This window comes from Triturus cristatus, chromosome 4_1 (genome assembly GCF_964204655.1).
Source record: "Triturus cristatus chromosome 4_1, aTriCri1.1, whole genome shotgun sequence".
Lineage (NCBI taxonomy): Eukaryota > Metazoa > Chordata > Amphibia > Caudata > Salamandridae > Triturus > Triturus cristatus.
Window position 1 is genome coordinate 137,495,904 of NC_140585.1, and position 12,500 is coordinate 137,508,403.

Sequence of the window (12,500 nt, forward strand, 5' to 3'; positions counted from 1 at the left end):
AGTACGATATGCTTTCGTTTTCCTTTTTCCATACAAACCTCTTTCCTCATGAGTTTAAAGCTCATTTGTATGCTCTACATAGCTCTGGACGTTTCCAGACGTGGAGTGAAACTGTTTTGAAAGTAGTACAAATTGCTCCTTCCTGCATATGCTAATTTTTCACACTCACATAGGTTGTATAAGTTGTATGAATCCTGGCTTGACCTATTCAAGTAGCTGAAAGCCTGTCACCACCTCTAGAAACAAGATTCACACCAATCCAATTCATATCATTTTTTCCAAAGGAATATGTTCTGGCCGGTCGAAAATGCATCTCACAAAAATAGGCATTTAAAAATCTACTTTGCAGTTTCAGAACACTAACATGACTGTGAAGTGTACACAAGTAAAATGGGACCGTTTCAAAGTACCTAATCCCTCATAAACTTCTGAGAGGAAGCATGTAATAAATCTACCTAATTTTCTGGAAAAGAAAGAGGGAGGATTTTTGTTATCACCTCAGATGGGACTTGAACCCACAATCCCTGGCTTAGGAGGCCAGTGCCTTATCCATTAGGCCACTGAGGCACACATGCATAGCTCTTTTCTAGAGGCATTATTTAAATGTATTCTATGGTCAGACACCGGTGTGTGCACACAGGGCATTTCTCACTTCTCTCTATAAGTAAACTTCCCATTTTCATCCTCTTCCATCCCCGACTTTAACGCTCTCTTCTATGCTATAATGGAGACTTTGCAATTTTAGCAAGTGGAGAGAAATTGGAGAACCACTTTCGACTCCACACTTCTTCTTCACTTACTTCTTTTCTCAATATACTGGGCTTAGAAAATGGTATCAAGCCATCCTTATCATCAGTAGGACACGGAAAGAGGCACTAAGTCTCCTAACCAAGTTCAACCACACTCTGCAACTTAACCATTGCACTACAAATTAGGCAACGGGGGCATCAGCAAAGGCAGCCAATGTGCCTATCCTTTATACATTTTGTGTAGTACTTTTCTTACTCGGAGGCAAAATCAGCACTTTAACTGCCCAAATCATACAGATTTTACACATGTAGCACTCTATGCACACATAGGCACACACCTTGCAGTTCTTCTACACACACTTAAGCTAAAAACCCATTCTGTCACGTCAAAATTCTGCAAACCTATTACATATTCAGTGCGTCGGCATAGAAGCACTTTTTAATGCCACTAAAATGCACAAGTAGTTAGACTGAAGATGCAACCTGAATGAGTTTACAGTATGTACTCCACTTTATTAATGATTAGTAATGAGAAAGTGAGGACTACAAGAGTATTGGAAAAGACTTTTTCCACTCTGAATGTAAAGCAGATTGTGTGACCATTGGCCAAAAATGACCACGAAGGGACTCGAACCCTCAATCTTCTGATCTGAAGTCAGACACCTTATCCATTAGGCCACGCGGTCATCCGTCCACCTGAGATGATTTTTATCATGTAGGTGGTATGCATGGATGGAGAACATATTATTGAAAGGTATTCAGGTTTACATCCCATAGTGTTCTTTCAGCTCTTTTCGCTGGAAGCACTTTTTGGAATCTATATATTGAGAATTTTATGAGTACGATATGCTTTTGTTTTCCTTTTTCCATACAAACCTCTTTCCTCATGAGTTTAAAGCTCATTTGTATGCTCTACATAGCTCTGGACGTTTCCAGACGTAGAGTGAAACTGTTTTGAAAGTAGTACAAATTGCTCCTTCCTGCATATGCTAATTTTTCACACTCACATAGGTTGTATAAGTTTTATGAATCCTGGCTTGACCTATTCAAGTAGCTGAAAGCCTGTCACCACCTCTAGAAACAAGATTCACACCAATCCAATTCATATCATTTTTTCCAAAGGAATATGTTCTGGACGGTCGAAAATGCATCTCACAAAAATAGGCATTTAAAAATATATTTTGCAGTTTCAGAACCCTAACATGACTGTGAAGTGTACACAAGTAAAATGGGACCGTTTCAAAGTACCCAATCCCTCATAAACTTCTGAGAGGAAGCATGTAATAAATCTACCTAATTTTCTGGAAAAGAAAGAGGGAGGATTTTTGTTATCACCTCAGATGGGACTTGAACCCACAATCCCTGGCTTAGGAGGCCAGTGCCTTATCCATTAGGCCACTGAGGCACACATGTATAGCACTTTTCTAGAGGCATTATTTAAATGTATTATATGGTCAGACACCGGTGTGTGCACACAGGGCATTTCTCACTTCTCTCTATAAGTAAACTTCCCATTTTCATCCTCTTCCATCCCCGACTTTAACGCTCTCTTCTATGCTATAATGGAGACTTTGCAATTTTAGCAAGTGGAGAGAAATTGGAGAACCACTTTCGACTCCACACTTCTTCTTCACTTACTTCTTTTCTCAATATACTGGGCTTAGAAAATGGTATCAAGCCATCCTTATCATCAGTAGGACACGGAAAGGGGCACTAAGTCTCCTAACCAAGTTCAACCACACTCTGCAACTAAACCATTGCACTACAAATTAGGCAACGGGGGCATCAGCAAAGGCAGTCAATGTGCCGATCCTTTATACATTTTGTGTAGTACTTTTCTTACTCGGAGGCAAAATCAGAACTTTAGCTGCCCAAATCATACAGAGTTTACACATGTAGCACTCTATGCACACATAGACACACACCTTGCAGTTCTTCTACACACACTTAAGCTAAAACCCCATTGTGTCACGTCACAATTCTGCAAACCTATTACATATTCAGTGCGTCGGCATAGAAGCACTTTTTAATGCCACTAAAATGCACAAGTAGTTAGACTGAAGATGCAACCTGAATGAGTTTACAGTATGTACTCCACTTTATTAATGATTAGTGATGAGAAAGTGAGGACTACAAGAGTATTGGAAAATACTTTTTCCACTCTGAATGTAAAGCAGATTGTGTGACCATTGGCCAAAAACGACCACGAAGGGACTCGAACCCTCAATATTCTGATCCGACGTCGGACGCCTTATCCATTAGGCCACGCGGTCATCCGTTCACCTGAGACGATTTTTATCATGTAGGTTATATGCATGGATGGAGAACATATTATTGAAAGGTATTCAGGTTTACATCCCATAGTGTTCTTTCAGCTCTTTTCGCTGGAAGCACTTTTTTGGAATCTATATATTGAGAATTTTATGAGTACGATATGCTTTTGTTTTCCTTTTTGCATACAAACCTCTTTCCTCATGAGTTTAAAGCTCATTTGTATGCTCTACATAGCTCTGGACGTTTCCAGACGTGGAGTGAAACTGTTTTGAAAGTAGTACAAATTGCTCCTTCCTGCATATGCTAATTTTTCACACTCACATAGGTTGTATAAGTTTTATGAATCCTGGTTTGACCTATTCAAGTAGCTGAAAGCCTGTCACCACCTCTAGAAACAAGATTCACACCAATCCAATTCAAATCATTTTTTCCAAAGGAATATGTTCTGGACGGTCGAAAATGCATCTCACAAAAATAGGCATTTAAAAATCTACTTTGCAGTTTCAGAACACTAACATGACTGTGAAGTGTACACAAGTAAAATGATACAGTTTCAAAGTACCTAATCCCTCATAAACTTCTGAGAGGAAGCATGTAATAAATCTACCTAATTTTCTGGAAAAGAAAGAGGGAGGATTTTTGTTATCACCTCAGATGGGACTCGAACCCACAATCCCTGGCGTAGTATGCCAGTGCCTTATCCATTAGGCCACTGAGGCACACATGCATAGCTCTTTTCTAGAGGCATTATTTAAATGTATTCTATGGTCAGACACCGGTGTGTGCACACAGGGCATTTCTCACTTCTCTCTATAAGTAAACTTCCCATTTTCATCCTCTTCCATCCCCGACTTTAACGCTCTCGTCTATGCTATAATGGAGACTTTGCAATTTTAGCAAGTGGAGAGAAATTGGAGAACCACTTTCGACTCGACACTTCTTCTTCACTTACTTCTTTTCTCAATATACTGGGCTTAGAAAATGGTATCAAGCCATCCTTATCATCAGTAGGACACGGAAAGAGGCACTAAGTCTCCTAACCAAGTTCAACCACACTCTGCAACTTAACCATTGCACTACAAATTAGGCAACGGGGGCATCAGCAAAGGCAGTCAATGTGCCGATCCTTTATACATTTTGTGTAGTACTTTTCTTACTCGGAGGCAAAATCAGCACTTTAACTGCCCAAATCATACAGATTTTACACATGTACCACTCTATGCACACATAGGCACACACCTTGCAGTTCTTCTACACACAATTAAGCTAAAACCCCATTGTGTCACATCAAAATTCTGCAAACCTATTACATATTCAGTGCGTTGGCATAGAAGCACTTTTTAATGCCACTAAAATGCACAAGTAGTTAGACTGAAGATGCAACCTGAATGAGTTTACAGTATGTACTCCACTTTATTAATGATTAGTAATGAGAAAGTGAGGACTACAAGAGTATTGGAAAAGACTTTTTCCACTCTGAATGTAAAGCAGATTGTGTGACCATTGGCCAAAAACGACCACGAAGGCACTCGAACCCTCAATCTTCTGATCCGACGTCAGACGCCTTATCCATTAGGCCACGCGGTCATCCGTTCACTTGAGATGATTTTTATCATGTAGGTTATATTCATGGATGGAGAACATATTATTGAAAGGTATTCAGGTTTACATCCCATAGTGTTCTTTCAGCTCTTTTCGCTGGAAGCACTTTTTTGGAATCTATATATTGAGAATTTTATGAGTACGATATGCTTTTGTTTTCCTTTTTGCATACAAACCTCTTTCCTCATGAGTTTAAAGCTCATTTGTATGCTCTACATAGCTCTGGACGTTTCCAGACGTGGAGTGAAACTGTTTTGAAAGTAGTACAAATTGCTCCTTCCTGCATATGCTAATTTTTCACACTCACATAGGTTGTATAAGTTTTATGAATCCTGGCTTGACCTATTCAAGTAGCTGAAAGCCTGTCACCACCTCTAGAAACAAGATTCACACCAATCCAATTCATATCATTTTTTCCATAGGAATATGTTCTGGCCGGTCGAAAATGCATCTCACAAAAATAGGCATTTAAAAATCTACTTTGCAGTTTCAGAACACTAACATGACTGTGAAGTGTACACAAGTAAAATGGGACAGTTTCAAAGTACCTAATCCCTCATAAACTTCTGAGAGGAAGCATGTAATAAATCTACCTAATTTTCTGGAAAAGAAAGAGGGAGGATTTTTGTTATCACCTCAGATGGGACTCAAACCCACAATCCCTGGCTTAGGAGGCCAGTGCCTTACCCATTAGGCCACTGAGGCACACATGCATAGCTCTTTTCTAGAGGCATTATTTAAATGTATTCTATGGTCAGACACCGGTGTGTGCACACAGGGCATTTCTCACTTCTCTCTATAAGTAAACTTCCCATTTTCATCCTCTTCCATCCCCGACTTTAACGCTCTCTTCTATGCTATAATGGAGACTTTGCAATTTTAGCAAGTGGAGAGAAATTGGAGAACCACTTTCGACTCCACACTTCTTCTTCACTTACTTCTTTTCTCAATATACTGGGCTTAGAAAATGGTATCAAGCCATCCTTATCATCAGTAGGACACGGAAAGAGGCACTAAGTCTCCTAACCAAGTTCAACCACACTCTGCAACTTAACCCTTGCACTACAAATTAGGCAATGGGGGCATCAGCAAAGGCAGCCAATGTGCCGATCCTTTATACATTTTGTGTAGTACTTTTCTTACTCGGAGGCAAAATCAGCACTTTAACTGCCCAAATCATACAGATTTTACACATGTACCACTCTATGCACACATAGGCACACACCTTGCAGTTCTTCTACACATACTTAAGCTAAAAACCCATTCTGTCACGTCAAAATTCTGCAAACCTATTACATATTCAGTGCGTCGGCATAGAAGCACTTTTTAATGCCACTAAAATGCACAAGTAGTTAGACTGAAGATGCAACCTGAATGAGTTTACAGTATGTACTCCACTTTATTAATGATTAGTAATGAGAAAGTGAGGACTACAAGAGTATTGGAAAAGACTTTTTCCACTCTGAATGTAAAGCAGATTGTGTGACCATTGGCCAAAAACGACCATGAAGGGACTCGAACCCTCAATCTTCTGATCCGAAGTCAGACGCCTTATCCATTAGGCCACGCGGTCATCCGTTCACCTGAGATGATTTTTATCATGTAGGTGGTATGCATGGATGGAGAACATATTATTGAAAGGTATTCAGGTTTACATCCCATAGTGTTCTTTCAGCTCTTTTCGCTGGAAGCACTTTTTTGGAATCTATATATTGAGAATTTTATGAGTACGATATGCTTTTGTTTTCCTTTTTGCATACAAACCTCTTTCCTCATGAGTTTAAAGCTCATTTGTATGCTCTACATAGCTCTGGACGTTTCCAGACGTGGAGTGAAACTGTTTTGAAAGTAGTACAAATTGCTCCTTCCTGCATATGCTAATTTTTCACAATCACATAGGTTGTATAAGTTTTATGAATCCTGGCTTGACCTATTCAAGTAGCTGAAAGCCTGTCACCACCTCTAGAAACAAGATTCACACCAATCCAATTCAAATCATTTTTTCCAAAAGAATATGTTCTGGCCGGTCGAAAATGCATCTCACAAAAATAGGCATTTAAAAATCTACTTTGCAGTTTCGGAACACTAACATGACTGTGAAGTGTACACAAGTAAAATGGGACAGTTTCAAAGTACCTAATCCCTCATAAACTTCCGAGAGGAAGCATGTAATAAATCTACCTAATTTTCTGGAAAAGAAAGAGGGTGGATTTTTGTTATCACCTCAGATGGGACTCAAACCCACAATCCCTGGCTTAGGAGGCCAGTGCCTTATCCATGAGGCCACTGAGGCACACATGCATAGCTCTTTTCTAGAGCCATTATTTAAATGTATTCTATGGTCAGACAACGGTGTGTGCACACAGGGCATTTCTCACTTCTCTCTATAAGTAAACTTCCCATTTTCATCCTCTTCCATCCCCGACTTTAACGCTCTCTTCTATGCTATAATGGAGACTTTGCAATTTTAGCAAGTGGAGAGAAATTGGAGAACCACTTTCGACTCCACACTTCTTCTTCACTTACTTCTTTTCTCAATATACTGGGCTTAGAAAATGGTATCAAGCCATCCTTATCATCAGCAGAACACTGAAAGAGGCACCAAGTCTCCTAACCAAGTTCAACCACACTCTGCAACTTAACCATTGCACTACAAATTAGGCAACGGGGGCATCAGCAAAGGCAGCCAATGTGCCGATCCTTTATACATTTTTTGTAGTACTTTTCTTACTCGGAGGCAAATTCAGCACTTTAACTGCCCAAATCATATAGACTTTACACATGTAGCACTCTATGCACACATAGGCACACACCTTGCAGTTCTTCTACACACACTTAAGCTAAAAACCCATTCTGTCACGTCAAAATTCTGCAAACCTATTACATATTCAGTGCGTCGCCATAGAAGCACTTTTTAATGCCACTAAAATGCACAAGTAGTTAGACTGAAGATGCAACCTGAATGAGTTTACAGTATGTACTCCACTTTATTAATGATTAGAAATGAGAGAGTGAGGACTACAAGAGTATTGGAAAATACTTTTTCCACTCTGAATGTAATGCAGATTGTGTGACCATTGGCCAAAAACGACCATGGAGGGACTCGAACCCTCAATCATCTGATCCGAAGTCAGACGCCTTATCCATTAGGCCACGCGGTCATCCGTTCACCTGAGATGATTTTTATCATGTAGGTGGTATGCATGGATGGAGAACATATTATTGAAAGGTATTCAGGTTTACATCCCATAGTGTTCTTTCAGCTCTTTTCGCTGGAAGCACTTTTTTGGAATCTATATATTGAGTATTTTATGAGTACGATATGCTTTTGTTATCCTTTTTGCATACAAACCTCTTTCCTCATGAGTTTAAAGCTCATTTGTATTCTCTACATAGCTCTGGAAGTTTCCAGACGTGGAGTGAAACTGTTTTGAAAGTAGGACAAATTGCTCCTTCCAGCATATGCTAATTTTTCACACTCACATAGGTTGTATACGTTTTATGAATCCTGGCTTGACCTATTCAAGTAGCTGAAAGCCTGTCACCACCTCTAGAAACAAGATTCACACCAATCCAATTTAAATCATTTTTTCCAAAGGAATATGTTCTGGCCGGTCGAAAATGCATCTCACAAAAATAGGCATTTAAAAATATACTTTGCAGTTTCAGAACACTAACATGACTGTGAAGTGTACACAAGTAAAATGGGACCGTTTCAAAGTAACTAATCCCTCATAAATCTACCTAATTTTCTGGAAAAGATAGAGGGCGGATTTATGTTATAACCTCAGATGGGACTCGAACCCACAGTCCCTGGCTTAGGAGGCCAGTGCCTTACCCATTAGGCCACTGAGGCACACATGCATAGCTCTTTTCTAGAGACATTATTTAAATGTATTCTATGGTCAGACACCGGTGTGTGCACACAGGGCATTTCTCACTTCTCTCTATAAGTAAACTTCCCATTTTCATCCTCTTCCATCCCCGACTTTAACGCTCTCTTCTATGCTATAATGGAGACTTTGCAATTTTAGCAAGTGGAGAGAAATTGGAGAACCACTTTCGACTCCACACTTCTTCTTCACTTACTTCTTTTCTCAATATACTGGGCTTAGAAAATGGTATCAAGCCATCCTTATCATCAGCAGGACACGGAAAGAGGCACCAAGTCTCCTAACCAAGTTCAACCACACTCTGCAACTTAACCATTGCACTACAAATTAGGCAACGGGGGCATCAGCAAAGGCAGCCAATGTGCCGATCCTTTATACATTTTTTGTAGTACTTTTCTTACTCCGACGCAAAATCAGCACTTTAACTGCCCAAATCATACAGACTTTACACATGTAGCACTCTATGCACACATAGGCACACACCTTGCAGTTCTTCTACACACACTTAAGCTAAAAACCCATTCTGTCACGTCAAAATTCTGCAAACCTATTACATATTCAGTGCGTCAGCATAGAAGCACTTTTTAATGCCACTAAAATGCACAAGTAGTTAGACTGAAGATGCAACCTGAATGAGTTTACAGTATGTACTCCACTTTATTAATGATTAGTAATGAGAAAGTGAGGACTACAAGAGTATTGGAAAAGACTTTTTCCACTCTGAATGTAAAGCAGATTGTGTGACCATTGGCCAAAAACGACCACAAAGGGACTCGAACCCTCAATCTTCTGATCCGAAGTCAGACACCTTATCCATTAGGCCACACGGTCATCCGTTCACCTGAGATGATTTTTATCATGTAGGTGGTATGCATGGATGGAGAACATATTATTGAAAGGTATTCAGGTTTACATCCCATAGTGTTCTTTCAGCTCTTTTCTCTAGAAGCACTTTTTTGGAATCTATATATTGAGTATTTTATGAGTACGATATGCTTTTGTTTTCCTTTTTGCATACAAACTTCTTTCCTCATGCGTTTAAAGCTCATTTGTATTCTCTACATAGCTCTGGAAGTTTCCAGACGTGGAGTGAAACTGTTTCGAAAGTAGGACAAATTGCTCCTTCCTGCATATGCTAATTTTTCACACTCACATAGGTTGTATACGTTTTATGAATCCTGGCTTGACCTATTCAAGTAGCTGAAAGCCTGTCACCACCTCTAGAAACAAGATTCACACCAATCCAATTCAAATCATTTTTTCTAAAGGAATATGTTCTGGCCGGTCGAAAATGCATCTCACAAAAATAGGCATTTAAAAATATACTTTGCAGATTCAGAAAACTAACATGACTGTGAAGTGTACACAAGTAAAATGGGACCGTTTCAAAGTAACTAATGCCTCATAAACTTCTGAGAGGAAGCATGTAATAAATCTCCCTAATTTTCTGGAAAAGATAGAGGGAGGATTTTTTTTATCACCTCAGATGGGACTCGAACCCACGATCACTGGCTCAGGAGGCCAGTGCCTTATCCATTAGGCCACTGAGGCACACATGCATAGCTCTTTTCTAGAGACATTATTTAAATGTATTCTATGGTCAGACACCGGTGTGTGCACACAGGGCATTTCTCACTTCTCTCTATAAGTAAACTATCCATTTTCATCCTCTTCCATCCCCGACTTTAACGCTCTCTTCTATGCTATAATGGAGACTTTGCAATTTTAGCAAGTGGAGAGAAATTGGAGAACCACTTTCGACTCCACACTTCTTCTTCACTTACTTCTTTTCTCAATATACTGTGCTTAGAAAATGGTATCAAGCCATCCTTATCATCAGCAGGACACGGAAAGAGGCACCAAGTCTCCTAACCAAGTTCAACCACACTCTGCAACTTAACCATTGCACTACAAATTAGGCAACGGGGGCATCAGCAAAGGCAGCCAATGTGCCGATCCTTTATACATTTTTTGTAGTACTTTTCTTACTCGGAGGCAAAATCAGCACTTTAACTGCCCAAATCATACAGACTTTACACATGTAGCACTCTATGCACACATAGGCACACACCTTGCAGTTCTTCTACACACACTTAAGCTAAAAACCCATTCTGTCACGTTAAAATTCTGCAAACCTATTACATATTCAGTGCGTCGGCATAGAAGCACTTTTTAATGCCACTAAAATGCACAAGTAGTTAGACTGAAGATGCAACCTGAATGAGTTTACAGTATGCACTTCACTTTATTAATGATTAGTAATGAGAAAGTGAGGACTACAAGAGTATTGGAAAAGACTTTTTCCACTCTGAATGTAAAGCAGATTGTGTGACCATTGGCCAGAAACGACCACGAAGGGACTCGAACCCTCAATCTTCTGATCCGAAGTCATACGCCTTATCCATTAGGCCACGCGGTCATCCGTTCACCTGAGATGATTTTTATCTTGTAGGTGGTATGCATGGATGGAGAACATATTATTGAAAGGTATTCAGGTTTACATCCCATAGTGTTCTTTCAGCTCTTTTCGCTGGAAGCACTTTTTTGGAATCTATATATTGAGAATTTTATTAGTACAATATGCTTTTGTTTTCCTTTTTGCATACAAATCTCTTTCCTCATGAGTTTAAAGCTCATTTGTATTCTCTACATAGCTCTGGACGTTTCCAGACGTGGAGTGAAACTGTTTTGAAAGTAGGACAAATTGCTCCTTCCTGCATATGCTAATTTTTCACACTCACATAGGTTGTATACGTTTTATGAATCCTGGCTTGACCTATTCAAGTAGCTGAAAGCCTGTCACCACCTCTAGAAACAAGATTCACACCAATCCAATTCAAATCATTTTTTCCAAAGGAATATGTTCCGGCCGGTCGAAAATACATCTCACAAAAATAGGCATTTAAAAATATACTTTGCAGTTTCAGAACACTAACATGACTGTGAAGTGTACACAAGTAAAACGGGACGTTGCAAAGTACCTAATCCCTCATAAACTTCTGAGAGGAAGCATGTAATAAATCTACCTAATTTTCTGGAAAAGGAAGAGGGAGGATTTTTGTTATCACCTCAGATGGGACTCGAACCCACAATCCCTGGCTTAGGAGGCCAGTGCCTTATCCATTAGGCCACTGAGGCACACATGCATATCTCTTTTCTAGAGGCATTATTTAAATGTATTCTATGGTCAGACACCGGTGTGTGCACACAGGGCATTTCTCACTTCTCTCTATAAGTAAACTTCCCATTTTCATCCTCTTCCATCCCCGACTTTAACGCTGTCTTCTATGCTATAATGGAGACTGCAATTTTAGCAAGTGGAGAGAAATTGGAGAACCACTTTCGACTCCACACTTCTTTTTCACTTACTTCTTTTCTCAATATATTGGGCTTAGAAAATGTTATCAAGCCATCCTTATCATCAGCAGTACGCGGAAAGAGGCACCAAGTTTCCTAACCAAGTTCAACCACACTCTGCAACTTAACCATTGCACTACAAATTAGGCAACGGTGGCATCAGCAAAGGCAGCCAATGTGCTGATCCTTTATACATTTTGTGTAGTACTTTTCTTACTCGGAGGCAAAATCAGCACTTTAACTGCCCAAATCATACAGACTTTACACATGTAGCACTCTATGCACACATAGGCACACACCTTGCAGTTCTTCTACACACACTTAAGCTAAAAACCCATTCTGTCACGTTAAAATTCTGCAAACCTATTACATATTCAGTGCGTCGGCATAGAAGCACTTTTTAATGCCACTAAAATGCACAAGTAGTTAGACTGAAGATGCAACCTGAATGAGTTTACAGTATGCACTTCACTTTATTAATGATTAGTAATGAGAAAGTGAGGACTACAAGAGTATTGGAAAAGACTTTTTCCACTCTGAATGTAAAGCAGATTGTGTGACCATTGGCCAAAAACGACCACAAAGGGACTCGAACCCTCAATTTTCTGATCCGAAGCCAGACGCC

At 39.7% G+C, this 12,500-nt stretch overlaps 8 non-coding genes across 8 annotated transcripts; all 8 read right to left on the reverse strand.

Annotated features, from left to right (window-relative positions):
* Window positions 1-494: 494 nt before the first annotated feature.
* Window positions 495-567, reverse strand: TRNAR-CCU (transfer RNA arginine (anticodon CCU)). Its single transcript has one exon. It is a non-coding gene; the product is annotated as a tRNA-Arg (tRNA).
* A 1,514-nt stretch (window positions 568-2,081) lies between these two features.
* TRNAR-CCU (transfer RNA arginine (anticodon CCU)) lies at window positions 2,082-2,154 on the reverse strand. The gene has a single exon. It is a non-coding gene; the product is annotated as a tRNA-Arg (tRNA).
* A 1,515-nt stretch (window positions 2,155-3,669) lies between these two features.
* TRNAS-ACU (transfer RNA serine (anticodon ACU)) lies at window positions 3,670-3,742 on the reverse strand. Its single transcript has one exon. It is a non-coding gene; the product is annotated as a tRNA-Ser (tRNA).
* A 1,515-nt stretch (window positions 3,743-5,257) lies between these two features.
* Window positions 5,258-5,330, reverse strand: TRNAR-CCU (transfer RNA arginine (anticodon CCU)). The gene has a single exon. It is a non-coding gene; the product is annotated as a tRNA-Arg (tRNA).
* Window positions 5,331-7,713: 2,383 nt separating this feature from the next.
* Window positions 7,714-7,786, reverse strand: TRNAR-UCG (transfer RNA arginine (anticodon UCG)). The gene has a single exon. It is a non-coding gene; the product is annotated as a tRNA-Arg (tRNA).
* A 622-nt stretch (window positions 7,787-8,408) lies between these two features.
* Window positions 8,409-8,481, reverse strand: TRNAR-CCU (transfer RNA arginine (anticodon CCU)). Its single transcript has one exon. It is a non-coding gene; the product is annotated as a tRNA-Arg (tRNA).
* A 1,515-nt stretch (window positions 8,482-9,996) lies between these two features.
* Window positions 9,997-10,069, reverse strand: TRNAR-CCU (transfer RNA arginine (anticodon CCU)). The gene has a single exon. It is a non-coding gene; the product is annotated as a tRNA-Arg (tRNA).
* A 1,514-nt stretch (window positions 10,070-11,583) lies between these two features.
* On the reverse strand, window positions 11,584-11,656 carry TRNAR-CCU (transfer RNA arginine (anticodon CCU)). Its single transcript has one exon. It is a non-coding gene; the product is annotated as a tRNA-Arg (tRNA).
* Window positions 11,657-12,500: the final 844 nt, after the last annotated feature.